This window comes from Dendrobates tinctorius, unplaced genomic scaffold (assembly GCF_039654945.1).
Source record: "Dendrobates tinctorius isolate UK_male_01 unplaced genomic scaffold, ASM3965494v1 ptg000180l, whole genome shotgun sequence".
NCBI classification, from domain to species: Eukaryota; Metazoa; Chordata; class Amphibia; order Anura; family Dendrobatidae; genus Dendrobates; species Dendrobates tinctorius.
This window is the reverse complement of record NW_027361847.1, coordinates 2,561,385-2,580,664: the sequence shown is the minus strand read 5'-3', so window position 1 is coordinate 2,580,664 and position 19,280 is coordinate 2,561,385. Positions and strand designations below refer to the sequence as shown.

General features: G+C 45.2%; 1 pseudogene; it reads right to left on the bottom strand.

Moving 5' to 3' along the window:
• Nucleotides 1-19,280, bottom strand: part of LOC141054911 (uncharacterized) — a 114,818-nt pseudogene that overhangs the window by 78,272 nt on the left and 17,266 nt on the right.

Sequence of the window (19,280 nt, the reverse complement as noted above, 5' to 3'; positions counted from 1 at the left end):
TCATTGTGGCATTTGAGCGTAGCGAGACGAGGGGAGGGGGCCAATGTTAGGCGTCGGGTTCCTGCCACTGCACAGCAGGAGTCCAGAGCCTTGCACCCAGTGGTCTCCCATTCTTCAGCCGCAGTGGAGCCTGCTCAGCAGATTCGTCGGTCCCGGCGCTCTGCCCAGGCCAACTCCGTGGGTTTGCTTGCTGCTGCCACCTCTGGCACAGCTATGACAATGCATGCTGCTCAACAGCGAGATTCTTCAGGGACTAAGTCCTCATGTCGGGCCACTGAGCATGCCCGTGGAGTGATCTCCCATTGGAGATTGAGGGTCATGTGCTCAGGGCCTGCTTGTGTTGGCCCATCCGAGAAGCCAGGAAGGTCCTGGACGCCCGTGGCTATAAAAGGATCGCATGGCCGCTCGCCCATGCGCTAGGATAGACTTTATTTACAGACTATGCGGAGTGAGTGATGTATGCACGTATGAATGTCTCTGGTGAATGACTCATTAAGAAACCCCTACCCTTGGTATGCATGTGTTGTGCAGCCTAGCCTGCTAGCACCCAGGCTTACGTGTAGGTAGAACAGAGGTTGAGTCAGGCATTAGTCCTCACCAGGGACTCAGCACGCCTCAGTGCACGTGCTCCACTTCATAGCCAGCGTCTATAGCGGCACTCGCGGCAGCGACGCCGCGCTCAGTGGGCCTAGAAGGACTCTAACCCCGTGTCCTTGTGGTAGAGTTCTGTAGCTGTACACTGTGCGCTCTTTTGGCTGGGCTCTGTGAGCACAAACAGGCTCCGGCGTTTATGTTCAGCGGTAGTGCGGCTCTGTGAAGCAACAGAGTCCGCCCCTGTACACACTGGATGACGATAACCCGCGTGTGTTCTTATAGTATACCACCATATAGTATCCGCCATTACTGAGCAGCAGGTTATCACCCCTGCACGGTGGACCCCGGGCTGCAAACGCACCTTATTACCATCTTTATTATTTGGTGTGTTTCGCCAGCCGTAACAGATGGAGACTACAGTCTTAGTGAGGATTGGCATAGAATAGGGACCTGGAAAATGAGAAATGCCTTAACGTGGCTTCCAGGTACACATAGCTTGGCCATTTTATGCGGTAAACTTTCTCAATTTTTCATACTTCTAATGCAGTAATGCAATTCATTTTTCATGTTTGCATGGTTTGGCACTACAGTGTGCTTCCTTTTTTGCTTGAATGTATATGAGTTGGTGACTCTAGGTTAAGCACCTGTTCACACTATGCTTATGCTTGGATGTGACGGTCAGTTTTTGAAATTTGTATTCATTTACCTTCTGACTGAGCACTTTACCTGTTAGCTGCAGGCGTTTTTAATCAAACCAGGGCCATTTCCCCTCCACAGAGATATAGACTTCAGTCCTGACAGAGGATTTTTCATAGGTTCCCATTCAGATGGAGACTACAGTCTTAGTGGGGATTGGCATAGAATAGGGACCTGGAAAATGAGAAATGCCTTAACGTGGCTTCCAGGTACAGATAACTTGGCCATTTTATGCACTAAACTTTCTCAATTTTTCATACTTCTAATGCAGTAATGCAATTCATTATTCATTTTGCATGGTTTGGCACTACAGTGTGCTTCCTTTTTTGCTCAAACCAAGCAACAGTCGCACAATAAACTCCTCCAGTACTCCAAACACCTGCTTCTCCCTCTGCAGATCTTTGTAGCAAATGCTAACTCAGACAAGGACTTGGCCAGCAGACCTAGCTGTTATAGGAGAGAGGAGTGGTTAACCAAGCACAGCTGCAAGCAGGGATTTCCACATGGCCGATTGTTTTCTTTCAGCAGGAAAGGGGTTGAACACCCTTAATACGCCAGAGAAGTGCTTCTTCTCAGCAGCAAAGCAGGAGCCATCAGACGCTGCAGTGTTCTGGCTCTGTTCTGTCGCGGTAACCCCATGACAATAATGCAGCCCACCTCATAGAATATAATGCAGCACACCACAGATTATAATGCAACCCCCTCATAAGGTATGCAGTCCCACCATAGAATATAATGTAGCACCCTCATAGGGCATAATTCAGTCCCCCTAATATAGTATAATGCAGCCCCACCACAGAATTTAATGCAGCCCCCTAGAGAGTATACTCAAGCCCCCTCATATTGCATAATGCTGCCCCTCATATAGTATGATATAGCCCCCCGGAATATAATGTAGTCCCCTGAGAGAATAATGCAGTCCCTACCACAGAATATAATTCAGTCCCCCTATGGAGTATACTGTAGCCCCCTCATATAGTATGATGTAGCCCCCAGAATATAATGTAGTCCCCTGAGATAATGCAGTCCACCCGCAATATAATGTAGCCCCCTCAAAGTATAATGCAGTCACTCTCCACCTCCATCATTGTTCGCCCCCTGCACCCCATCATTGTCCTCATCACCACATCCATCATTGCCTTCTCCCCCGCCACCCCTATCATTTCCATTTAAACCACCTCCATCATTTCTGTCTCCCCCACAACCCCATCATTGCCCATTCCGCCACCTCAATCATTGCCTCCTCCCACCACCATCATTGTACTTTCCACCACAATCATCATTGTCCTTTACACCACAACCATCATTGCTTTCTCTCCCACCACATCATTGCCCATTTCAACACATCCATCATTGCCTCCCCCCACCACCATCATTGTCCATGTCCTTCCCCACCACCCCATCATTGCCAATCTCCAATACACACACACATCACCGCACCACTCTCTCACACACATACAAACAGCACAGCACCACGTACACGGCATCACACCACTCTCTCACAATCACACACAAAGCATCACACCACATACACGCAGGCAGACAGACACACAGCATAGTCACTTCTCCGCAAGTTCATCACAGAACATTCCGGAAGCCTCTTGCTCGCCGGCAGCTTTTTGTCTGAAACAGCACACTGGATGATGACGTCATCCAGCTGGGCTGTCTCAGACAGGATGTGGTGTGGGATGTGCTGTCTGCCTGCCTGTGTGTATGTGGTGCGATGCTGTGTGAGTGTGAGAGAGTGGTGTGGTGGTGGGACTTTACATGCGAGCAGTGTTAGACTCACCCTGCGGCTAACGCTGCCCGCTATTAAAAAGAATTGGTATTCACTCCTCTCCACGCCCATGGGGGCATGCGGAAGCGTAAATATTCATTTCTCTTTAGCAGCGGGGACAGGCATGGCTCCCTGTCAACCGCTGCTGCTCCGCTGGCAAAGGGCAGGCCTCCTTGACACAGAGGCCCCATAGCCACTAGCCGGGGGCCCCTGGAGCAGTGGGGGCCCTAGGCAGCTGCTGGCCAGTAAGTATGCCAGCAGATGTCAGAGCCTGGACCCACCATAGAATCCTCCAGTTCTCCGGTGGGCCAGTATGACCCTGTATCCACCGTGTCACGCAATTTGGAGACATGTGTGGAGACCTGATTTGAATCTGACTCAGAACGTGGGTCTGACGCTAGTGCCTCTGGAGCGTCCCTTTGGGTATGCAAGGGGTTAACATCCGATGCATCCGAGGGTGGCAATTGTGGCCCGCTGGCAGGAGCAGGATTAGGAATCCGTTCAAAAACCAAGACCAAAGCGTGAGATACTTTGGTTAGGTCAGTTACGGACTGAGATAGAGATGTCACCCACTTGGGATGGAGTGCACTCTCGTTGTGAGCAGTGGAGGGCTCCTGAGAAGACATATTAGATGGTTTGCAATTATGGAAAGAAACAAGAGAATGCTGGAGTCCAGATCTATCTAAAACAGTGCAAAATTTTATTGACAAAAAACAGGCACATATAGAGTAACAGAACAATCATGATAGTATAATAAAAAGGCAATAAATGAATGCCCGGAGCCCACTGAAACAGACAAATCAGCAACAAATAAATTTATCATGTGAAAAGCACTCAGGCCCTTTGTAAGGGAAATGAATTAGTGCAGGTAGTGCTGGGGAGTCTGCACTGAAAAGAGTTAATCCACAAAAGTATATTGCACTAGACCCTGGCAGTATGAATCTATAATGCTGTGGCAATGAGTATGACCCCCATTGATATCTAATTCGCTGTGGACAATATAATCTGAAAATGCAGCATTGAACAGAGGCTTGCCACCTGATAATGAGGATGACGATTGGAGGTCGGGGGTTTCAGACTGGATTTAAGACAGCCGACTCCCTCTATCCCTGCTGGTGATTTTTTCCTGCCTCCTGAGGTCTTAGTTTCCAGCTCAGTCCCTGCATGCTCAGCTCAGTGTTCTTTTGCTATTCTGTTCACATTTGATCTGGTTTTGTCTATTTCAGTTTTGTGTGGGTCATCCAGCTGGGGCTGTACTGAATCACTATCCATATGTTACTGCTCATGCCAGTTTGTTTTCGTCCCTTATTAGATTGGCCTCTTTTTGCTTTGCTTTCAGAATATACCAGAGTGCTGATATAGTGGGCGACATCGTGCGACTTCAGAATTTTTACATCAGACGTGTTGGACCTTTTTGCAGGGCTTTTTGCGTGATTGCAGACAGTGTCTTTCCTTTCCTGTCCTGTCTAGTCAGTGTGGGCCCCATCGTTTGCTCAGTCTATTTTCCTACCTGCGTTTGTGTTTTCATCTTGTCTCACCGACTATATGTTTGGGTGCTATCTATTCTTTTGGGGTCTACTCTGGGGCAGTTTAGATTTCCCCTTTCTTGTTTTAGGCTTTGTTAGCTCACCGGCTGTGCCGAGGCGTCTAGGATCATCGTAGGCACGCTCCACGGCTACTGCTAGTTGTGTGGATAGGATCAGGGGTCTGCAATCTGCTTAGTTACCAACCTCTCTGGTATTCTGTGACTTAGATTGAGCTTGCTCTCCTCCTTGGTGACCCAATCATAACAGCACCCCAGCCGATAAGACTTGCGTCGGTGGTTACTACCAACCATCTTACTGGGAGAAAAGACCTCCCTTTATTCAGGGAGGAACTCAGTGTCCATCACCTGAGGGCTTGCATGACCCGCAGGGACAGAAGGATATGACGGTCCAGGGAGAACGGGTTCTTTTTCCAAGCTAACAGCAACGCTTCCATTGCAGCCACCAACTTTCTGAAAACTCTCATGCTGAAACGAATGGAGTGAGAAACTGATTGGGAATGAGTCCGCGCTGCCTGTTGTAAGGCTTGGGTTTTTTCTGGAGGGAGAATGACCAACCCGCGGGAAGTGTCCAAGATCATTCCTAAAAAGGAAATCTGCTGAGCCAGTTTTGGGAAAGACTTTTTGAAGTTTATCTTCTACCCCAGGCGACAAAGTATATTTACTGTTATATCCACGGATTCCTCACAGGCTGGAAGGGACGGACCCTGGATGAGCAGGTCATCCAGATACGGTAATACCACTACTCCCCGAGAGTGGAGAATGACCATGACAGCTGCCATGACCTTGGTAAAGACCCTGGGGGCGGAGGCAAGTCCGAAGGGCAAGGCAACGAACTGGAAGTGTTCCTCGTGAATTGCAAAACGCAGGAACTGCTGGTGGGACGGGCAGATCGAAATGTGAAGGTAAGTGTCCTTAATGTCGATGGATGCTAGGAACTCTCCTTTTTCTATGGAAGCGACAACTGATCGGAGAGATTCCATTCGGAATCTCCGTACCTTGACAAACTGATTTAACAGTTTGAGATTCAGAATGGGTCGCATCATCCCGTCCTTCTTTGGAACCACAAAAAGGTTTGAATAAAATCCTCTGAACCTTTCATGATAAGGGACCAGAATGATGACTCTGTCCCTTAGCAGAGCCTGAACAGCCTGAAGGAAGGCTCTTGTTTTGTTCTTGGGGGGAGAAGGGAAAAACCGAGTTGGAGGGGGAGAAGAAAATTCTATCTTGTATCCGGAGGACACCAGCTCCCTGACCCACTTGTCGTGGTCGACCGCGAGCCAGGTGTGGCTGAAGGAAAGTAGGCGACCACCTACTTTGTCGGTGTCCGCCGGATACCGCAACAAGTCATTGGGTAGATTTATGAGATCTGGCTCCCCTAGATCCAGAAGCCCTAGGCCTGGGTTTCCAAGAGCGGTTAGGTCTGTATGAGACCTGGGAGCCTCTGTCTCCGTGCGGGGACCGACCTGATTCGGAAGAGAAGGTAGAGGAGGACCAACCGGAATTGTTGCGCAAAGATCAAAAACGCGTCGGCTGTTGGTTGTGAAATGGCCGAACAGCCTTTTGTTGAGGAAGGAATTTACTTTTTCCCCCGGTAGTATCAGAAATGAGCTGGTCCAGTTTCTCTCCAAAAAGACGACCCGTTTAAAAGGGGAGAGAAGTCAACGATCTTTTAGATGTGGCATCCACCTGCCAGTCGCGGAGCCATAGGGCTCTTCTAATGGAGATCACATTAGCGGCAGTTTGAGCAGTGCAATTGGCGGCATCAAAGGAAGCGTCCACTACAAAGTCCGGAGGAAGATTGGTGCCCTGGAAGGAAGTAATCAAGACTTCTGCCCAAGTGGCCATTGCCTTAGTGACCCAAATTGCCACGAAAGATGGAAAACGTGCTGCTCCTGAAGCTTCAAAAACTGAATGGGCAAGGTAGTCAATTTGACGATTGGAGGGGTTTCTGATTGAGGAACCCTCAGAAACTGATAGGAGCGTTTTAGAAGAGAGACGCGATACAGGAGGGTCCACCAGAGGGGACTGTAACCAATACTTCATTAGGTCTGGATTAAAAGGGTATTTACCCTGAGTACACTTTTGCCCTGTGAACCGCTTATATGGATGATCCCTATGTTTCTGGACAATTTCCTTAACGTCCAGATGGCTGGTAAATAACCTGCGCACACGCTTGGTTTTCTTAAATGAGAAAGGGTGTGCTGGAGAGGGAATATTTTCCTCATCCAACCTCAGAATCCTGTTGACTGATTCTATAAGAGAATCAAGCGACTCTTGATCAGTTGGGGGATTCTGAGGGGCTGTCGTGTCAGATTCGAATAAAGAGTCATGCTCGCTGTGAACCTCAGGAGATGGAGAGTGAGACAGGAGTCACAGATGGAGGAGGCGCGAAAGTGGCTAGAGGTCGCGTCATGGGTCCGCTTTCTAGAGACCTGACCATCCCTTGAACGAGTACGGCCCCTGCTGGTGGACGGTTCGCCCGGAGGGGGAATATAGTCTGGGTCAGAGACTCCACCAACCATGACAGGGACGCAGCCCACTCAGGGGTACTACACGCAGGAAGCCCATCAGCAGCAGCGGCGAGGGGCGTTGGAGCGCAGACCAGGTCGCATAATGGATTAATCTGTGCACTAGGTAAGGCAGACTTGCAAGTGGTACACACGGTAAAAAACGCAGTGTGCTTCTTAGCAGCCCGTTTAGCCTCCTTAGATTGAGACATAGCGCTCCTGAAAGGGTTAACGGCAGTCTGTTTGCAGCTACAGGGAATGTGCCGGGAAGGGGTTAAGCTTTAATCTGAGGGCAGATGCAACTTACCCACGGTCCTGTGTTCCCCGGGAGGAAAACGGTGGCCCTGTGGTGTCACCCGGTATCCGGCAGCATGCACGCCTCACAGCTCGTATCCAGAGCAGGCTGAGGTAAAAGACATGGCACCCGAGATTAGAATTGTGTCTCATAAGAGGTGAGAGACGCCAAGAGAAGGGGGCGGCGACGTTAGCGCAGGCAGCGCTATTTAAATTGCGGCCTAGTAGGCCGGAAAAACCAAGGACTATATTTTTGGACTACCCGCGGTAGGCGCCGGGAACGGGGCAGCGCTAGTGGGCGGCGCCATTCAAATTGCAGCCTAGCATGACGGAAAAGCCGGGGACTAAATTTTTGGCCTACCCAAGTGCCGAGAGCGGGGGGCTGCAATGGGGCGCCGGTGCACCGCCGCTGACACTAAGTCAGCGCTTCTCCCGGGGACCAGGACCCGACCCCATACCTCCACTCCAGTGCTCGGCAGGCCACGCTGTCCGGGGCCATCCATGCAGGTCTTCTCATCCTCCTGGGCTGATGTAGCAGAGCTGGAGGAGTTCTTAAAAAGGTATGCTCAATCGATCCTCCCTATGGCAGGGGGATGGAGAGCTATGGGGCTGATTCAGGGCATTCGGAAGTGCTGTTCCAGTCTTCTCCATTGCACTCCATGGGCTTGCTCTCATATCCGAGGATTACCGGGACCGTAAGGATCATCGCCATCATTGCCAGAGGAATCAGCCCCAATCGTCGCAGGAAAGTGTACGGGATGTATACTCCGCGTGCTTGTCTGTTGTTGGTTCGGAGGGAGAGCGGGCCATAGAAAGGAACAGTCGCCCCCTTCACTCCGCTAATTAAAAAATACAAATTTACAGAAAATTCAAAAATTAAATAAAAACGGTGGCGTCTGAAGCCAGACCCAAGTGCCTCCTATAGACACTAAGCAAGAACTGGAGAAATCTCATCCAGCAAGAGGGTGTATACTGCAGGGGAGTTCTTTTTTCTGGTTTACTTAGTGTCCTCCTAGTGGCAAACAGCATAACACCCACTGTCTCTGTGTCCCCCAATGAGGGGTAGGAGAAATATGAAGACTCCTGGGATTCTGGAGTTTTTTTTTTGGAACTGATGGATTCAAAACTGTATCCCATTGCAAAGGTGAGGAATACAATAAAAATGCATGGTACCTACAGTGAAACATGGTGGTGGCAGTGTCCTTATGTGGGGCTACATGAGCGCTGCTGGTGTTGGGATCTACATGTTATTGATGGTATCATGAATTCACAAATGTTCTGCTTTATAGTGAAAGAGAAGATGCTGCCATCACTCCGTGCTCTTGGTAGACCTGTACTTTTCCATCATGACAATGGTTCAAAAAACACATGTAAGGCCAATGTTGCACTTCTAAAGAGCATCGTAAAAGTGATTCAGTGGCCAAGTGTTTTCTGATCTGAACCCCAAACACCTATGGTGAAATCTGAAGAGACAAGTTGTCATCACTTTTCATCCAGCATCCAGGCGCTAAGAGCGCTTGTTATTGAAAAAGAGAAAGAAGATAGATGATGCATTATGTAACCAACTTATGTAACAAGGCCTAGAAGACTTGGTGCTGTCATTAAAAAATCATGGAAGACATACAAAATGATAGATGTAGTAGCTTTTGATGTGGGGTGTACTCATTTTTATCACCTAATTTGTGTAACCCTAAAGACTTGGTAATGAAAGTTATATTGACCTATCTTACATGTTTTGATTACAATAAAATTTCCATGAAGTGTTGGCAACATTTTAGAAATTGTTCTGGTGTTCAGTGAGATATTAATAAAAATCTTACCGAACAAAGGGGTTGTACTCATTTATGCTGAGCAATGTTTATTAACATTTATAAAACACAGAACATAATTACAGTTTCTTTCCTGCATGCCTTCTCTCCTGTTTTACAAGATACGATTTATGTATGAAAGATTTCCACCATTCTGAACGTGCTTCTATGTGTGACTTCTCTCGTGGCTCACAAGACTTGATTTTTTTGTGAAGCATTTCTCACAGCGTGAACATGAATATGGCTTCTCTCCTGTGTGAATTCTCTGATGCCTAGTAAAATTCATTTTATCTGTGAAAGACTTCCAACATAGTGAACATGAATACGGCTTCTCTCCTGTGTGAATTCTCTCGTGTATAATAAGACTCCTTTTAACCGTGAAAGATTTCCCACATAGTGAACATGAATATGGCTTCTCTCCTGTATGAATTATCTGATGTGTATTAAGATTCTCTTTAACCGTGAAAGACTTCCCACATTCCGAACAAGAAAATGGCTTTTCGCCTGTATGAATTCTCTCATGTATAGCAAGCTTTGATTTAAATAAAAAACATTTCCCACATTCTGTGCATGAATACAGCTTCTCTCCTGTATGAATTCTCTGATGTGTAATAAGATGCCCTTTATCTGTGAAGGACTTCCCGCATTCCAAACATGAAAATGGTTTTTCTCCTGTGTGAAATCTCTGATGTCTAAGAAAACGGAATTTATTTGTAAAGCATTTCCCACATTCTGAACAGGAGTATGGCTTCTCTCCTGTATGAATTTTATGATGTGTGATAAGATTACATTTTTGTGAGAAGGCCTTCCCACATTCCGAACATGAATATGGCTTTTCTCCTGTGTGAATTCTCTCATGTATAACAAATTCTGATTTATTTGTAAAGCATTTCCCACATTCTGAGCAGAAGTACCTCTTTTTTCCTTTGTGTTTTCTTTGTGCTAACAAATCTGAGCTTGTAGTAAGTTGTTTGTCACACTGAAATCTTGTATCCACTTTGTCACCTGGAATTGTGGTAACAATGTGAGATTGCTCAGGAGAGGGTTCCTCATGATTAGGAGTATAAGAAAGTGAAGTGCTGTGAAGTCCAGGAGGTCCATGAAGGGGAATGAGGTTTTCTCCATTAGACTGCTTCCCGATATCTTCTTTATAGTTTAGCGATAACCAGTTGTTCTCACAAGGATTTCCTATAAGGATGAAAGATAGATTGGATGTGATTTTTTTCGACAACACAAAAGGGATTTCTAATTTTTTTTTTTTTTATAGCGCTCACAATGAAGACCCTCATAAGTACCAGTAATAAGGAAGACCACTACATGCCATAACATTAAACATGACGATGGGTAAAATGAATAACACTTATAAACTGGTGACATTGGCATAAGTCAGGGGTGGCAGAGACTACACAGCAAATAGACAGTTCTTAAAGGAAACCGGTCATCAGGAATTACCCCCCTAATGTACCACCAGTGCCATTTCACTCTCGTAGCAAGCTTCCTATCATGCCCTTAGTGTAGATAAGTGTCCACGCAATTAAAAATGGAGCTTTAAAATTTCAGTACCATATGCAAATGAGAGACTAATCACAAAAGTGGCCGTACATCCAGGAGCAGTCCAGCTCCAGCCACTGTAATCAGGTCCTCAGTTTGCATAAGGCAGTGACTCTCAACTCCAGTCCCCCAGACTCACCAACAGGGCGAGTGTTCAGGATTTCCTTAGTATTGCACAGGTCATAATTTCATCACCTGCTCAAGCAATAATTCCATCACCCATGTAATAATAATGAAATCCTGAAAACTTGACCTGTTGGTGGGTCTTGAGGACTGGGGTTGAGAAACACTGGCCTAAGGGCATGATAGGAACCCTTAGAAGCCTGCAACAGCATTGAAGGCACATTAACCTCTTAAGGACCAAGCCACTTTGTACACTAATGGCCAAACCTCATTTTACAACTCTCACCAGAGTCGCTTTAAAAGAGGTAATAACTTCGGAGCCTCCAAATATCCCAGTGATTGTAAGAAGATTTTTTTGTGACATATTGTACTTCAAGTCAGTTGTATATTTTGGTCATTTGCGTTTATTGATGGAAATATCAAAAATTTGACAAAAAATGTGAGTAGTTTGCAAACTTTGAATTTCTGTCTTTATACCAGATAAGTAATAAATAAATGACATTTACCACTTGTCTACTTTACATCAACATCATTTTTAACTCCTTTCCGACATCAGGTGTAATAGTATGCCGATGTCGGACACCCTCCCTTTGATGTGGGCTCCGGCGTTGAGCCCTCATCTTCTCCGGCACATGTCAGCTGTTTAAAAACATCAGCTCGGCACGCAAAATATAAGCCCTCACCCAACCCGAGATCACAAAAACTGGAGACGTTACGGGTATCGGAAAATGGCACAATTTTTTTATTTTTCATTTTGGAATTGTTTTCCTGTTATCCGGTACACAATATGGTAAAAGCAACTGCAAAACCAAAAATACCTCTGGTCGTTAAGGGGCTAAAGCATACTTTTTTTGTGAAGTTAGAAAGCGTAAAATTCTATCAGCAATTTCTCATTTTTTGCAATAAAATTTACAAAACCATTTTTTTTTAGGGAATACAACACATTTGAAGTGACTTTGAGGGGCCTATGCGAAAGAAAATCTCTAAAAGTGACTCAATTTTAAAAACTGCACCCCTCAAGGTGCTCACAACCACATTCAAGAAGTTTATTAACCCATCATGTGCTTCACAGAAATTAAAGCAACGTGGAAGGAAAAAAATAAATTTTACTTTTTCCTACAAAAATGTTTAGCCCCAAATTTTGCATTTTTACAAGGATAACAGGAAAAAATGGACCACATAATTTGTTGTGTACTTTCCCCTGAGTATGCCGATACTCCATATGTGGGGGAAAACTACTGTTTTGGCGCGTGGCAGGGTTCGGAAAGGAAAGAGTGCAATTTGACTTTTGGAGAGCAAAATCGGCAAAAATAGATAGCGGACACCATGTTGTGTTTGCAGAGCCCCTGACGTGCCTGAACAGTGGAAACGCCGACAACTGACACAAATTTGGAAACTACACCCATCAAGGAATTTATGTAAAGGTATGGTGAGCATTCTGAAACCACAGGTGCTTCACAAAATTTTAAGACATGGGACTGTGAAAATTTATAATTTTCACAAAGAAATCATCCAGAGGTGCAGCGAGCAAATTGACTCCACATGTCTCACAAAATGTTATACCAATGAACGGTGAAGAATAAAAATGACATTTTTTACCACTATAATAAAAAGTTGTTACAAAATTGAGACATTAAATATGTACAAGGCAAATATAAAATAACAGGGATGAAAGCAGAAAGTACACTTACAGTTGCTCAATTGTCCTTAGGCAAGCCATGTGCTAGGGGGAGGGGCAGCCAACCACACATCCCCGGACATCTGCAGGTCTTTTCAGCACGAAAACTCCAGCTTAACTGAAGAATTTTAAGGGAGGGATATTTTATAGACTAGGGTCGGTTACATCACGAAAGGGGCAGTCTGGAGAAGTTCAGACCCCCTTTCTCCAAGTTGCAATTTCACTGTAAAACTTATAACTATATCTTAACGAGGGAAGCTCGTATAAACACGCCGATGGTCTCATTTTTCTCAGTTTATCGAATCCAATAAGACAACACCAAGCATGCCGTAATTAGGACACTCCATTTGGGAGCAATCCGTATCTCAGTTTCTGGAGGGGTTAGAACCGTGAAAATTAGGGGTTAGAAAGCTGGTTTCGTTTCCTACGCAGAGATGTGATTATTATATCTCTGCAGTGTATGGTTTTTGCGATTTGACTTGTTTTAATACTTGCCATAGATGAATTCAAGCCCCTGGTTTTAAACAAAGACATGCTCTCCACTCAGCTTAATTAACATTCCTAGCTTCACATGAAATGGCTGTTGTCCTGTTTCAGATGCAGGCAGACCAGCACACCCCCACAGCTGCTAAGGAGGGAAAAACAAAAGGAGGGGGGCTGCAGCTGTGCGACAAGCAGCTTTCTCATAGAATGGAAAATTCTGGAAGGTTCCAGCAAAATCATGTCTTATAGTACATTACAGAGCCCCTAAGTGCAGAAGAGCAAAATCCCCCTCAAGTGACCCCATTTTGGTAATTACACCACTCTGAGAATTTATCTACAGGTGTAGTGATGAATGTGACTCCATGTGTGTTTTCCAGAAATGAGCAGCAATGGATGTTGCTAAGTGAACATGCAAATATGCCATTATAGTGCCCGGATATATTGCAGTGCTTGGTATGTTGCAGTGCCTGTACACTGTAGCATCCAGTACATTGTAGTGCCCCGTACATTGAAGTGCCCTGTACACTGTAGCATCCAGCACACTGTAGTGCTCCGTACATTGTAGTGCTCCGTACACTGTAGCATCCAGTACTTTGTAGTGCCCAGTACTTTGTAGTGCCCAGTACTTTGTAGTGCCCAGTACTTTGCAGTGCCCAGTACTTTGCAGTGCCCAGTACTTTGCAGTGCCCAGTACTTTGTAGTCTCCAGTACTTTGTAGTCTCCAGTACTTTGTAGTCTCCAGTACTTTGTAGTCTCCAGTACTTTGTAGTCTCCAGTACTTTGTAGTCTCCAGTACTTTGTAGTGCTCCATACACTGTAACATCCAGTACATTGTAGTGCCCCGTACATTGTAGTGTCCAGTACAATGTAGTGCCCCATACATTGTAGTGTCCAGTACATTGTAGTGCCCCATACATTGCAGTGTCCAGTACATTATAGTGCTCCGTACATTGTAGTGCCCCGAACAATATGTTCAGCTCGTCCTTCTGGAGACATGTACGCTGTAAATGAAGTGGGGATCCTCGAAACATTAATGTTAAATGTATGGACCCCAGCTGCGGTTTAGGAACAGTGGGCTCAGGAGGAGGGTGTATTTGGATTTGGGAGTTCATATTTTGGTGGATTTCTTTTGTTGTTAGCCATGTGACTTTTTCAAAGCCTTTATGCTATCAGTAATCTGGACACCTCCTACATTTCTGTTAACAAATGAGGAACCTTAGTGGGGACTTTTTTTTTCTGGGTTGACTAGAAGCTTTTATAGGAGGCATTTTGGGGTAAACAACATTTTGGATCACATTTATGCTGTGCTCCACGCTGAGCACTTACATCAGGGTTTCCATCTAAATCTACAAAATACATGATTCAGATGACATTTCCGAGAGATCCATTCCCTATAATGAGGCAGCAGTTACTCTAGACTCTGTCTGGCCTCTGTTCAGTGGTGTCCTTCTCAGTGCTGCACAAAACTGTGGTCGATCGCCCTTTTATGCATGCTCAAAAAGACGGTCACTGACGAACCATAGGACAGAGTGCGTCCACAGTGCCTCCATCTTCCTTATTATAGGGAATCTTCCGCCAGAGGTTCTGTCTGAATCACAAGCTCAGACATTTATATGGCAGCACGGGACTTATGTAAGAAAAATATTAAAGTAAAGGATGGAATATTAAAAAATGTATAATTAGAAAAATTAAGTATATGCTTCTTAAATCATTAAAAAGAGGTGTGAAGGCGGCGCTGTTATTCATCGGTGCACCGCCAGACTCTGTACAGGAGTAGCCGCGCTGTTATGAATGAGTCACCGGAGGAGGAAAAAACAAAAATGCAAGCTAAGTCCAGAAAACCAGAGAGGTTGGTAGCTAGCGGATTGCAGACCCCTGATCCTATTCACAACAACTAGCAGTAGCCGTGGAGCGTGCCTACGGTGGTCCTAGACGCCTCGTCACAGCCAGAGAGCTAAATAAGCCTAAAGAAAGAAAGGGGAAATCTAAACTGCCCCAGAGCAGACCCCAAAACAATAGACAGCCCCCAACATGTATTGACGGTGAAAAAAGATGAAAACACAAACACAGACAGAAAGACAGGCTGAGCAAACGATGGGGCCCTCGTTAACTAGAAAGGACAGGAAAGAAAAGGAACTGTCTGCAACCACGCAAAAACCCTGCCAAAAATAATGTCCAACACGTCTGATAGAAAAGGCCCTGAAGTCGCTAGACTTCAAAATCACTATATCAGCACTCAGGTATATTATGAAAACAGAGCAAAGAGATCAACTGATCAGAGACAAAAATGGAATTCAGCCAGTCCCAGCCAGGGCTGGCTGAACACAAAAACTAAGTAAACCAGACAAAATCTCATGGAACAATAGCAGAGCAAAAACTTAGCTTTGGAACACAGGCACTGAACTGGAGGCCAGAGCTCAGAGCAGAGAAATCACCAGCAACCCTACAGGGCGTCGGCTGCCTTATATCCACTCAGAGATTCCTGATGTCCAATCGCAATCCACCAGTTCAGGTGACAGGTCTCTCCCATCCAAATCAGTTTCACCACCTCCTTTCACCAGCAGAGGGGGTTCATCGGACACCAAAGGTGAGCAAGAAAATGAGCTCACAACACCGCGCCATCACCGGACACTTCTGTAGTGAACAGTGAATAAAGCTTCACTGCACTGGATACTTCACACGATATCACACACCGGTCATTATTGTCACACGCCAATCATTATTACAGACTAGACATTATGACATACCTGTGGAAACATCTCCCAGAATCTCCTCCTTCCCGCCACTCACACACGACTGATCCCTCCTCGTCATCGCTTCTTCATCTGTCTCATCCTTCACGTTATTCTTAGTTGGATCTTCCTCCTGATATATCAGATGTAACAATCAGCACAATACAAGAAACCACCAAAATCTGTGACACCTATGACCTCGATCAGAAATGTCCCCCCCATATACAGATCCAGTACAGGGCTCAGCGCCGTCTACCTGATGACCCTCCGAGATGTTGTGATTCTCCTCTGGACAGTCCTGGGGATACAGAGGACGGGGACATCTCTCTGGTGGATTTCTATCCAGGAGTTCATCTGTAGGAAACACAGTGATGGAATACAGCGGCATGTTAACCCCTTCACCCCGAAGCCTGTTTTCACCTTTCTGACCAGGCAAATTTTTACAATTCTGACCACCGTCCCTTTATGAGGTCATAACTCTAGAATGCTTCAATGGATCCCGCTGATTCTGAGATTGTTTTCTTGTGACATATTGTACTTTATGACAGTGGTAAAATTTCTTTGATATGAATTGCGCTTATTTGTTAAAAAAAAACAGAGATTTGGCGAAAATTTTGCAATTTTTATGCCCTTAAATCAGAATCATATCACACAAAATAGTTAATAAATAACATTTCCCACATGTCTACGTTGCATCACCACAGTTTAGGAAACATTTTTTTGTGTTAGGACGTTATAAGGAGATTTTTCATTTTTACAACAAAATTTGCAAAACCATTATTTTTTAGGGACCACATGACATTTGAAGTGACTTTGAGGGGCCTATGACAGAAAATACCCCAAAATGACCGCAATCTAAAAACTGCATCCTGAAGGTACTCAAAACCACATTCAAGAAGTTTATCAACCCTTCAGGTTCTTCACGGGAATTTTAGGAAAGTGGAAAAAAAAACATTTACTTTCCTTTCACAAAAATTTTCATGTAGACCTAATTTTTTTTACTTTCACAAGGGTAACAGGAGAAAATGGACCATACATTATGTTGTGCAATTTCTCCTGAGCATGTAGATACCCCATATGTGGGGGAAATCTACTGTTTTGGCACACGGCAGTGCTCAGAAGGGAAGGAGAGCCATTTTTTTTATGTAAAATTTACTGGCATAATTCGCAGTCGCCATGTCACGTTTGGAGAGCCCCTGATGTGCCTTAACAGTGGAAACCCCCACAAGTGACATTTTAGAAATTATAACTCTTTGGGAATAAAAGAAGCGGATGTTACTGAGTGAAAATTGCAAATTGCCGTTGTAGTGGTCAGTACGTTGTAATGACCAGTACATTATGCCCAGCCCGTGCTTCTGGAGACACGCACCTGTAAATCAGGCGGGTTCTCATCACTACAGAAATGCCAAACATGTGGGCGCTAAATGTTGTTTAGGCACACTGGGATTCAGAAGGGAGGGGGGCATTCGGATTTGGGAGAATTTGCAGAATTTTTGGGGGGGAGCGTGAAGCCATTTCACTTTTCCAGAGCCTTTGTGCTACCAGTAAGGTGGAAGCCCCTTATATTTCCTTTAACAAATGACATACCTGAGTGGAGACTTGCTTTTTTTTGTAGATTGAGTGGAAGCTTTTATTGGCAACATTTTACATAACTTTTGGGATCACATTTATCCGGCACTCTACGCTGAGCACTTACTTTGGGGTTTACATCTAAATATCTGAGTGACATGACAGATGAAACCCCTGAGGGATCCATTCAATATAATGAGGCAGCAGATTTACTCTGGACTCCGTCTGGCCTCTGTTGAGCGGTGTCCTTTTCAGAAGTGCACAAAACTGTGGCTTTTTATGCAATCCTAAAAAGACGGACACCGCCGGATCACAGGGCCTATGGCGTCCACAGTGCCTCCATCTGCCTCGCTATAGGCAATCTTCCGCCTGGGGTTCTGTTTGAATCACATACTTCAGAGATTTACACAGAAACCCCGATGTAAGCGCTAAGTGCAGAGCGCAGGATAAATGTGCGCCGAGCCTTACTGCGGTCTTTGGGAGGCAAAATGAAAAAAATCAACGGCATGTGAAGAATTGGTTTTCTTTATTTTTTGTTCCTTGTGCGGTATAAGTGATTAGACGACTTTATTCTTCGGGTCGGTGCGATTACAGCGATACCGGATTTATATCGGGTTTTTATGTTTGGCTGCTGTCACACACAAAGATTTTTATTGCGAAAACTAGTTTTTGCATCACCATATTTTGAGAGCTATAATTTTTCCATGTTTTGGGTGACAGAGTCATGTGAGGTCTTGTTTTTTGTGGAATGAGCTGACTATTTTTGGTACCATTTTTGGGCACGTGACTGTTTTGATTGCTTTCTATTCCAATTTTCAGAAGACAGAATGAACCAACACCAGCAATTCAGGAATTGTTTTTGCCTTACTTTTTTTATACCGTTCCGCGTGTGGTAAAATTGGTAAGACAACTTTATTCTTCGGGTCAGTAGTATTACAGCAATACCTCATCTATATTTTTTTTTATGTTTTGGCGCTTTTACATAACAAAAACTATTTTATAGAAAAAAATTATTTTTACATACCTTTATTCTGAGAACTATAACTTTTTAATTTTTCTGCTGATGGAGCTGTATGGCGGCTTGTTACTTGCAAGATAAGATGACGTTTTCAGCGGTACCATTTTTATTTACATAAATCTTTTTGATCGCGTTTTATTGCACTTTTTATTTGGTGGTAATATGATAAAGCATTGTTTTTTGCCTCATTTTTTATTTATTTCTTGTTCACTGAAGGGGTTAACAAGTAGAATAGTTTTACAGAATATATCACACAGATAGAGGGCAGGCCAATAGAAAAGCGGCAGGCCAGACATACATTACAAAAGCCGCAGGTGGCCTGAGCCTGCCGATATTTACTGTGGGAACTACAAAGGTGGGGGGAGGGCGGACAAAAGGGGAATATCGTGTCCCCTCTGCCCAGGGGCGCAGCCTGTGGGCTGGTGCATTAGGGACATGCATCTCACAAGGAACCTATTATACATACATATAACTGCACAACATATTCTGGGTGCTGAGTGGTTCTGTAACACGGCTCCCCTTTTCAGCGACGCGATCGGCATACACAGTCTGATCCTCAACGGATCGGTTTGAGGATGACCGAAGTTTATGGGGTTGGTACAAGTTCCGTTTGTCGATAGTCCATCGGCGTTACCGTTTTGTTTGCCGGGACTGTAGTGGATGGTGAAGTCCAGAGGTTGTAGGGCTAAACTCCACCGCAGCAATCTGGCGTTGTCTCCGGAGACCCGATTAAGCCAGACTAGGGGATTATGGTCCGTTAGGAGGGAAAACTGTCGTCCATACAAATATGGTTGCAACTTCTTGAGTGCCCATACTACCGCCAGGCACTCCTTCTCGATGTCCGCATAGCTTACTTCACATTGCAGTAGTTTCCGACTCAGGCAAGCTACCGGGTGTTCTTGGC